The sequence below is a fragment of the Giraffa tippelskirchi genome, chromosome 3 (assembly GCF_054371585.1).
Source record: "Giraffa tippelskirchi isolate mGirTip1 chromosome 3, T2T-mGirTip1v1.2.pri, whole genome shotgun sequence".
NCBI classification, from domain to species: Eukaryota; Metazoa; Chordata; class Mammalia; order Artiodactyla; family Giraffidae; genus Giraffa; species Giraffa tippelskirchi.
In genome coordinates this window covers 12,717,460-12,729,103 of record NC_137277.1, presented here as the reverse complement: position 1 = coordinate 12,729,103, position 11,644 = coordinate 12,717,460, and positions in this window count along the sequence as shown.

Below are 11,644 nucleotides of genomic sequence, written 5' to 3'. Positions count from 1 at the left end.
GCTACAAGTCAAAGGAGCTCGGCTCTCAAAGGCTCTGACACCATCTCTTTTTTGTTGCAAAAACATCTGGACAGACAGTCAGCTCACCATGCCCCATGCCCAGATCCCAGCCATTGGCCCCCCACTCCCAGAGGGTCAGCTGAGTGAGGGTGGGTCCTCACTCAGCTTTCAAAGGCCACCAGGGGCTTGCCTCTCCAGAACCCACTGTCACTTCCCTCCCACAGTCCTTGCTCACTAGCTAGCCTTGTCTTCTCCCTGGTCAGAGGTCCCCAACCCATCACCTCTACTCCATACTGAATAGTAATCACCCTCATTTGAATATCACCTTGTGCCTGACACCCTGCCAAGCTCACTGCTCAGCTCACCCTGTTGAGTCTTTGTTACTGCATCCTAGAGGGCAGGTCTTATTCTCTTCTCTGTGTGGGAGGGAAGCGAGGCTGAGGGCATCCCCTGGTCACACAGCGCTGGCTGGTGGGCTGGGATTCTGGTCTGACCTCCCCTGTTGGAGCCAAGCCATGCCCTTCAGCCTTTGTCTTCTTAGTGACACAGGAGGCCTGGAGCCCCTCTCTTTTGGCCCTGGCTTAAATGCTTTCTCAGACTGCATAGCTCCATCTCATATGAGAAACGAAGTCAAAACAAGTATGTTTCCAAGAGCAGAAATGGCAGCCTCCATCACAGGGAAGAGGCCTGGGGAGTGACCTGAGTGCTAATATGCCCCAAAGGGATTGAAGGAGCTGCAGACACACTGCCTGCTGCAGGGGTCCACAGGGGTCAAAGGGCATGGGCAGGCAGGAGAGGCCTAGGCAGAGGAAGTGGTGAGACCCACTGCTCCATCCACTGGAAAGGGCAGAAAAGGCAAAAAGGAGGATTCCTGATTTAGTGGGGAATTGGTCCTATGAGAGGGCTTCCCAAGTGGCTCTGTGTTCAAGAATCTGCCTGCCAATGTAGGAGCCACAGGAGATGCGGATTCGATCCCTGGGTCGGGAAGATCCCCTGGAGAAGGAAATGGCGACCCACCGCACTCTTCCTGCCATGATAACCCATGGATAGAGGAGCCTGACGGGCTACAGTCCATGGGGTCACAAAGAGTCAGCCACGACTGAGCAACTGGGCACACACACACGGTCCTATGAAAAACCAAATGCGTCGGTGGGAGGCCTTTTGTGGGGCACGCACTCGGCAGGTACAGGAAGTGGAAACTCAGGACATACAGGAAGTGGAAACTCAGGCTGGACCCACGGATTGTCAAACTCCCTGTGTGGTCCCACCCGCCGCGTTTATCACAAGCAGCATTCTGTGGGCCAGACCGCCATCTACAGGGAGCCCTGCTTCAACGTAGAGGCTTCTGGGGCTGGTCCTAAGGGCTATCAATCATCAGTTAGCGTCTGGTAATGGTCGTGGGCTCCACACCAGCACCCAGACTGCTCTATAAAGCTTAGGTGAGTCACATAGGCACCACCCTTTCCAGAAACCTTCTGAGTGATTTGGGAGGATATTGTTGTACCCATTTTATAGATAGAGAAACTGAGCCTCAGAAAACTAAAACCTAACTATTTGGCAGTGGAGCCAGATGAGATTCCAGCTCAGGCCCTTTGACAAAAAACTCTGTACACTTTCCTCTCCTGTCACAGAAGAAAGAGAAGAAGCGTGGTGGATGGGATGGAATGAATGAGGTGAAAATCTGCTGGTTGGAGGGGTCAAAGAGCAAGAATTGGTGGCTGTCACAGGCAGAGAGGACCTTGAACCTGTCAATCCATATCCATCCCAACCAGGGAGAGCAGACACCCCCAGACAGCCTGTCCTCCTGGATCTGTCAGCAGATTAAAACACAGGAAATTGAGCTATTTAAATGGAATTGTTGGAGTGAGGTGGATTAAAAAAAAAAAATCTCGATAACTGGCAAGATAATTGAGCATCTTATTTTTTTAGTCCCTTTGGTGCCGGTCTTCACAGCATGTCCTTGTCAGCCAGAACTTGGAGGCTGAGGCTGTCTGCCCTAATGAGGCAGAAGACACTTGAGCTGCCTGAAATCACTGATTTTTCTGAAATTGAGAACTTCTCATTTCCTGAGCGCTGTTCTGTTAATTGGCCATCCAGATTCTTGAGCTTGTGTTTAAGTGTCATTGATACAAAACAAAGCAGCCCAATCAAGTGTACAAAGATGGTTGTGCTTCTATTAGCCACGCGGGGAGGGTTCACTCAGAAGTGGTTCCTAGTGAATTTATTTATTCCTGGGACAACTTGTTTTTACCACCCAACCTAAAATCCCCCAGGAGTTGGTTCTAAGAATAGAAGATAGCTGCTCTAATATCCCAGGCTAATTGCAACATTATCCTAATTGAAGTCTAATTACTAGGAAGATCTGCCTTGCTGGCCAATGTTTCCTCTTCAATACCCAGAACTCAGGTAGATTCTACCATCTTGAATAACTTCATTATTTGATTATCTATAATGCAACTCTCTTTCTTTCTAATTTACATTTTTACATATTTATACTGCCTAATTAGTCACCAAATATTTAGCAGCTGCCTTCTACATACTCATCCCTACGATATTTGGTTTGCGTTGGGAAGCCATAAAAAGAGAAATATTTGCTTCTTTGGGGTGTATTAGTCTCTTCTGGAGTCTCTGTTTAGATGAACAAGTAACATATATTGAGCAGTCTTTGTGTGCAAATCATTTGCCTGGAAATCCACACATCTGAGACTGGATGAATCGTGGAGAATTCCTAAGATCAGTGAAAGGAGAAAGAACTAGACATGATATTGCTCTGGGACTTTTCTCCACATGACCCAGCCAGAAAAGCAGAAGGGGAGCATTTTGATTTCATTCACAAACTCAACCCATATTTGTTAAACACCTACCCAGCACTAGGTCCTAGGAGGCAATTTTGGAAAAAAAAAAAAAAAAAATCCCTTATCTTCAAGAGTTGACAGCATAGTGAGGAGGCTATATATATGTGTGTGTGTATATACATATATATATATATATATTTTAATGCAAATCACAGCATGGAACGGAGTCAAGGTTCAGGAGTGAGGAGAAAGTTGGCTCTCAGGAAATCATAAGAAAGAACCATTCTGCTAAAAGGAGAGTGTCCTGTCAGGTCCTACCTGTTTGGTGCTGGCCTCGGTCCTCAGCAGGTTGAGAGAGTGGTGCAGTGAGGCCACTCCTCTGGACTCATTTCTGACCCTCGTTGTTGAGAAAAAGAAAAGATGGTACCTCGGGGTTCTCCAGAGGAACAGATCCAGTAGGATACAGAGTGATGTGTGAGAGGAGATTTATCGTGAGAAATGGTTTCCTCAATGATGGAGGCTGGCATAGGCCATGATCTGCTGTCTGCAAACTGGAGGACTAGGGCCTGGCAGCATACAGGAGGCCCAAGGAGGGACAGCTTGGTGTAAGTCCTGGAGTCCAAGGTCAAGGACCAGGAGCTCTGACTCCGATGTCTGAGGGCAGGAGAGATGGATGTCTCAACTCAAGAAGAGAAAGAATCCGCCCTTCCTCCACTTTTTTGTCCTGTTATACCCCTCATCGGGTGGGATGATGCCAGCCAGCCCATGTGGGTGAGGATGAATCTATTTTACTCAGTCTACTGAGTCAAACGCAAATTCCTTCTGGAAATACCCTCAACAGACATACCCAGAAATACCATTTTATCAGCTAGCTAGGCATCACTTAGCCCAGAGAAACTGACTCTTAAAATGAACCTTCGTAGATCAGTTCATACTGGTACAGCCCCCACCTGGAAGGACTTCCTTCCCTCCGCTTCCTGACCAGATCCAAGCTTCCCAGACTTTAACCTTCAGACTCCTTTCCCCTGCGTTCTAGGTCTTGATGCTGAGCCCGCCTCTCCACATTTGGCACCCTTCCTTGGTTAATTTTTAGCTTCTCTCTTCCCTTACAAAGCTAGTCAAAGCTATGGTTTTTCTAGTAGTCATGTATGGATGTGAGAGTTGGACTGTAAAAAAAAGCTGAGCACTGAAGAATTGATGCTTTTGAACTGTGGTATTGGAGAAGACTCTTGAGAGTTCCTTGGACTGCAAGGAGATCAAACTAGTCAATCCTAAAGGAAATCAGTCCTGAATACTCATTGGAAGGACTGATGCTGAAGCTGAAACTCCAACACTTTGGCTACCTGATGTGAAGAACTGACTCATTAGAAAAGACCCTGATGCTAGGAAAGATTGAAGGCAGGAGGAGAAGGGGATGACAGAGGATGAGATGGTTGGATGGCATCACTGACTCGATGGACATGAGTTTGTGTAAACTTTGGGATTTGGTGATGGACAGGGAAGCCTGGCATGCTGCAGTCCATGGGGTCACAAAGAGTCGGACACGACTGAGTGGCTGAACTGAACTTCTCTTACAAAGGCATCAGTTACCCTGAGTCAAGACTTTGCATTATCCATCCAGCCCCAGGGAACCACCCCTGCTGCAGGTCTTGGAAGGCAGGACTCATTTGTACCCAGGTCATCCCAGCTTCAGAGGCAGGGCCCACCCACCCAGAAGAAAATAAGGAAGTACAGCTTTTTAATAAATGCAAGGGCTACACCAGGAGCTCATGACTAGACTCAGATTTCAAGAGGATGTGAATGAACAAAACTAAAGAGCAAAGTATAAGAATGGATCGTTTCAGAAACATTTATTAATGAGACGAATATGTGTAAGACATTTAGCACAGTGCCTAGAACACAGTAAGTATTCAATAAACATTAAGTGGTATTCATATTATTATCAGTAGTAAGTAGTATTGTATCTCAGAATGTTGAGAGCTTGTAATAAAATGTAAATGTAGCAAAGGCAAGCTTTCAAAGCTAAATTTTGTCAGAGCAAGAATAATAGTTCAAGGCAGACGACGGGATGGTAATGAAAGACTGAAAAAAGTTAAAGCCTTATTTCTCCTAATTTTCTTCCATTTCCTTTGTTAAAGGGACTAATATTCAACCTGGAAAGGTTAACAAACATGATTATGGAATAATTGGGGCCAAAGATAGACAATGCAGTACTCAAGGAGAGCCCTACTGCTTTGCATGAGCTCTTGATGCCAACTAAATGTTTCTGAACATTTTCCAGTCTGATTGTAGAACCTCTACTGGTAAATACTGAGAAATCAGAAAGCTGAGAGGGGTGGGAAAAAACTGGAGATGGGGAAACATTGCTCAGATTTGACAGAGAATGGATTCTGGAAATCACAGATTGGTATGTCTGCTGTTGACCTGTAGTCAGCTAGATTTTGGAAAAAAAAGTGAAAGCGTTAGTCACTCAGTCATGTCCAACTCTTTACAACCCCATGGACTGTAACCCACCAGCCTCCTCTGTCCATAGAGGTCTCCAGGCAAGAATACTGGAGTGGGTAGCCTTTCCCTTCTCCAGGGGATCTTCCCAACCCAGGGATCAAACCCGGATCTCCCGCGTTGCAGGTGGATTCTTCACTATTTGAGCCACCAGTTTTGCGTCCTTATCAAAGATAGCAGATATTACACATGGCCAATGTGGCTTATTAAGGATAATTAGTCAAATTGACCTCATTTCCACATTGATAGAGTGGTACATGGAGACATTGCTATATAAACCGTCTACTTAATTTTAGCAAAGCACCTGACAAAATTTTTCAGGATTCCTGATGGGTGAGATGAAGAAAAAGGGATAGATTTAAAGTGTGACTAGCCAAAGTGTCAGAGAAGGCAATGGCACCCCACTCCAGTACTCTTGCCTGGAAAATCCCATGGACGGAGGAGCCTGGTGGGCTGCCATCTATGGGGTCACACAGAGTCAGACACGATTGAAGCGACTTAGCAGCAGCAGCAGCAGCAGCCAAAGTGTAGGTGGCTGAATATCCACATCTAAAGAATCAAATGGCGCCCACTCCAGAGCACATTATAGGAGCTCAGGAAATATTTGTTGTACAAATAAGTCAAGCCAGAAGGAGGTTTCTGATGGCAGGAACCTAGTCTCATGCAATAGGTTTTATAATCAATTGAGATGGTGACTTCTGAGTCATGATATGAAATTTGCAGAAATCCAAACTTGGCAGGAGAATTGATACATTCAATAACAAGATTCAAGTTTCAAAATGAAGCCAACAGGTTAGAGTGACGGGCCAAGGCTTAGCTGAAATAAAAAGAGACAAACGTCAGTTATTAGTAATAGGGTCCACATGGGGTCTCACTGACAAAATGGCTCATTATGCCGACCTCGAAAACAAAGAATAAATCACAGTGATCCTTGAGACTGACCAAATTGCCCAAATGGCATCCTGTTATCTCACTGGCGCCTATCTTCTCAAAGGTGCAAGACCACCAGATTCCAGACCTCTGGCTACGTGACCGTCCCTTCAGAGAGTTTTTCACTGGTGGGGTGTAAGGAGGACTCTGTCAGAAGGGAAGACACTGGTTCTCCTTGAGAACCGGTCACCCTCTCTTTTCCCTCTAATAAATTTCCCTTTTCTTGCCCTACTTCCTGGCTCACTCTCTTTTCCCCTGCACTCACCTTACATTCAGGTTCCTAAAAGTAGCTGCACAGATAATGTACAAGAGGGACATAGCTTCATCACAGTTCGTGGAAGAGATCTGACAGAGAGATTGGAAATGTCAGAAGCTAACAGGCCTTATTCGCATGAAGTGGCTGCCAAAGCACAATGACAACCTTCAGCTACACAGGAGGATGGAGGCAGAAGTGTCCCAATGCTCCATCGACAGTAGCTCATACTTACCGAGTGCTTACTGTATGCCAGTACTGTGCTGTGCCTATATGTTTTCTTGATGCTTCTTGTGTCGTTTTGATCAAAAAGGATGTCTACTGTACCGGAAGAGGGAAAAGTCTGTACGTAAGATTGAGTGGAAATATAATGTGTGGAGTCAGTGAATTGAAGGCAACATCGTAAGAGACAAACAGCGCTGGTGGGAGAATCTGCAGGGTGTTTACATTCCTGGGACCTTAAGGGGGAGGTGAGCAGTGAATCAAGTTAAATTTCAACCAGATGAAGCCATCGACCTGACTAAGGCTGAATTATGTAGACCGACTAGGTTTTCTCAGTGTCTCTTTCTCAAGAGAATGGATTGCAAATGAAAATGGCTGGAATAACAATAGCTAGATTGTGGAGCCACAAGACTTGCAATGAGACCTGCCCTGGGGGTTGTTTTGGGGAGGGGTTTGTGCCGTGAATAAAGGGTGAGATTAAGAGTCTACTCTTGAGAAAAATGCCATGGGGAATTCCCTAGCGGTCCAGTAGTCAGGACTCTGTGCTTCCACGGCAGGGGGCACAGGTTCAATCCCTGGTAGGGGAACTAATATCTTGTGTGCTGCGCAATGTAGCCAAAAGAACAAAAGAAAAAAAAAAGCCATAAAAAATAGGTGTATACAGATTAAAGAAATATGAACAAATGTAGTGATAAAATTTGGGGGTAAAAAAAAATACTGCTATAAAAGACGATTGATAGATATCCCTGACCAGGGTTCAAATCCATGGCCCCTGCATTGGAAACACCTATCTTAACCACTGGACTACCTGTAAAGTCCCAGTTGAAGACATTTAAATATGAACTGGCAATGAGATGATATCAGGAAATGAGTCCAGCTTTTCTCAGATGTGATAATAATCTCGTGTTTATGTTCAGAATGTCTTCACATGTAGGAGATCTGGGCTGAAATTCTTAGGGGTAAAGGGTCAGGATGTCTGCATTTCATTTTCAAAGGACTCAACAAAAGAAGTATATATAGAAATATCTAAAGAGCCAGTGGAACAAAGTGAACAACTGTGGCATCTAGGTGAAGATTTTCTAAAGAGTGCTTTCAACTGTGCGTTTAAAATTTTTCAAATAAAAGTGTTGAAGAAAGGAAGAAGAGAACTTCTTGGGCATGAGTCAGGCCCATCAAGCTGATGCTGGCTGCCGCCTCATTCCCATTACCACACCCACTCTGCCAGGGACCAAAGCTCCATGGGAGGAAAGCCCTGTAGGCAGAGATGGCAGAGACCCTTCCTCTGAGGGTTTGTGTGTTTCTGCTAGGCTGACTGGGCTTCCCTGTTGGCTCAACGATAAAGAATCCACCTGAGATGCAGAAGACTCAGGAGACCTGGGTTTGATCCCTGGGTTGGGAAGATCCCCTGGAGAAGGGAATGGCTACCCACTCCAGTATTCTTGCTTGGAGAATCCTATGGACAGAGGAGCCTGGTGGGCTACAGTCCATGGGGCTGCAACTGAAGCAACTGAGCATGCACGCACTAGGCTGATTAGCAGTTGTGACAGCTTGCTATTTCAGATTGTTTTCCTGTGCTCTAGCCATTGCCAAGCCCACCTAAAGAGGTTGGACAGCAGAGCCTCTCCGAAGGTGAGACTCAGCACAACCCTGACAATAACTCAGACAAAGATATAGAGGCCCAGAAAAGTTTGTACTTTAAGCATGGTTACACAGCTGATCTGTAGCAGCAAGGATTTGAATCCAGAGGGCCTTAATTCTAGGATCCAATCTGTTAACTATAACATTGGGCTGCCATCTACAGAATACTGGGGCCAACACTGGTCCTCATATTTTAGGAAGGATGCTGAACAGGTCAAAACGAATATGGCAGGGAAAGACCAGGAGAACAGGAACACTGGAAATCTTGTTCTATGGAAAGCCTTGGGGATTTCTATATGGGATAACAATGACTTAGGGAGAATGCAGTGACTGTCCTTGAGCAGTAAAAGAGATGGCACATGGTAAAGCAAAGAGATTTATTCTGCATGACAGGATAAAGACAAAGACAGACTTCAAGTTTCAAGGGGTTGGAGAGAGTTATCCCAAGCTAGAATGGGCTGCTTTATGAGGTACTGAGCTCCCTGACACTCAAAGCATTCAAACAGACTCTGGACAGCCATCGGTCAGGCTTCCTACTCTGAGACGCTACTCACCTCTCTTCTCAGAGTGCCTAGAGCACTGCTGGGACCCACTGAGTCGGCACCCTCGTCGCTATTGGTTTCATGATAATAAACTTCATAGCTTTACTGAATATTCACACATCACACAATTCACCCATTGTAAGTGAACAATTTGCTGGTTCTTAGTAAATTTATAGTTATGCAACCATCACCACAATCCAGTTTTAGAACACTGTGATTATCTCTTTTACTTCCCAGGAACATTACCAGCATCCAGGGTAAGTCCAGGTCTCCACTGGCCTCAGTGCATCTCATTGCCCTGGCTCTTCCCCTCCATCCACTCCTCATTCCCAGGGCGTGCCAGCTGACACAGTTCTTCAAGTGCTGCTCTGTGTCCCTTCCCAGATGTCTCCACTGGGCACTTTTGCTGCCTTCCCTCTCCCTCTACCGACCTCTGGAGGCCAGAGCCTATGGCAGTAGTGTGGAGTGGAAGGACATGACCCCGGAGCCCCAGACCTGCTTTTGAATCATGACCATGCGGCCACCATCAAGTCACTTTGTATCCTTGAACCTTGGTTTCCTGCTTTGTAAAGCAGATACAATACACATGACTTGCTGGGTGTGACAATTAGAGATGATGTGTGCACAGTGTCTAGAACAGTACCCACTATGCTCAGTAAATAGAGGTTAATTCTTCACAATCAACAATTGTTGCTGCCACCTTTATTTTATTGGCACTCACAATTCCTGGGTACTCTGGGTGCCCGTTTCGTCTTTCTCTTCCAGGCATATTCCTAGCTGTAGTTTTCTGGGTCATTCTTGGTGTCCAGGCAAGAAAATGGATTCTCCCACGCTTGGGAACCCCCATGGCCCACGCCATCCAGGGCTGTGTCAGGTGGAGCAGCAGCACCACCTAGTGGCAACACGTGCAGTAGCAAGCTTCGTGCATACATGCTTAGTGGTGTCTAACTCTTTGTGACCACATGGACTGCATAGTCCACCAGGCTCCTCTGTCCTTGGAATTCTCCAAGCAAGAATACTGGAGTGGGTAGCCATTCCCTTCTCCAGGGGATCTTCCTGACCCAGGGATCGAAGCTGGGTCTCTTGCATTGCAGGCAGATTCTTTTACCGTCTGAGCCACCAGGGAAACCCTCCTATGCTGTGTATTGCTGCTGCTACTGCTGCTAAGTCGCGTCAGTCGTGTCCGACTCTGTGTGACCCCATAGACGGCAGCCCACCAGGCTCCTCCGTCCCTGGGATTCTCCAGGCAAGAACACTTACAACAATGAAAATCAAAATAGGAAAAAAGTTCTTAGTGTGGTACATCTCAAAGACTACCTGGTGGTGAAAAAGCAAAGTTTAAAGTGTCCTCCTAAATCTAGATAGAAAGGAGACCAGTGGTTAGTAATGGCCTAGGGTTGAGAGGTATGAAAAAATGGGGAGTGACTGCTACAGGCTGCAGGGTTTCTTTTCAGAGTGATGAAAATGTTCTAAAGTTGATTGCAGGACTTCCGTGACGGTCCAGTTGTTAAGACTGTGTTTCCAGTGTATGGGGCGTGGGTTCCATTCCTGGTCAGGGAACTGGGATCCCACGTGCTGCGTGGTATGGCCAAAGAAATAAAATAGGACTTCCCTGGTGGTCCAGTGGTTAACAGTCTGCCTGGCAATGCGGGGGACGAGGGTGCGATCCCTGGTTGGGGAACTAAGATCCCACATGCCGTGGAATAACTAAGCCCTTGCACTGCAACTACTGAGTCCGTGAGCCTGTGGCCCACAACAAAAGATCCTACATCTTGGCAACAAAGATCCAAGTGCTGTGACTAAGACCTGACACAGCCAAATAAATGAAAAAAATTGATTGCAGCAATGGTTGCACAATCTGGGAGGATATGACTGAAGAAAATCTGTGAATTCATGGAAATGTATCTTAATAAAGCTGCTGCCAAAAAGGTGAAACTCAGTATCAAAAATTTCAAAGGAAAAAAAGGGTCTCCAGAGAGCATTGTCAGATTTTCCGTGTACTGTTTGACAGCCTCCAGATACCTGTGGATAAAGAACTCAGGTCTTCTCAAGTTATCATGCTTCATGTTACTTGAAACCGACCTTCACGGGAGTAAAAAGCCACTTGTTTTGAGCAACTCATATGTGAATATTCTCAGCTCTGTCAAGGCATTGTTTTAAATAGATCAAATCACATATATAGAATTGACTCATGGGTCTCCCCCATTACCCCTGTATTCTTGGCACTCACTCACACAGAGCTGTCCCCCAGGTAAGCCTAGGAACTTCCTTACAGGTGGGGAAATTGGGGGCGGGGCGGGGGGGGTGCAGCGACTTTGATTCCAGATTCAAAGCTCTCTCTATTCTGAGAGGGTAACCATACATCCCCAGGTATGCCTTGTGCCCTTGCATACTGATTAGAAGCACCCCTTTCCCTCGCAAGGTAATAAATTTTAGGGTCACCTATGAGGCAGTCTCTTCCCTGGGGCTCTGCCTCACCTGTTTACAGGCTGTATTCAGGCCAACAGCAACTCAGGGCTTCAGGAAGCAACTACCTAGGACCCACACCTGCCCAGAATAGGCGAATCCATAGAAACAGGAAGTCGATAAACGGTGGCCAGGGGCCATAGGAAAGGGAGGATTAGGGAACAGATCCAGGTTTTCTTTGAGGGGTGATGAACATAGTCTAAAATTAGCAGTGGTGGCTGCAAAACTTGGAATATGCGAAAAACCAGAAAATTAAAAAAAGTAAGTGTGGGACACAGCAACACGCTTTTTTAAAC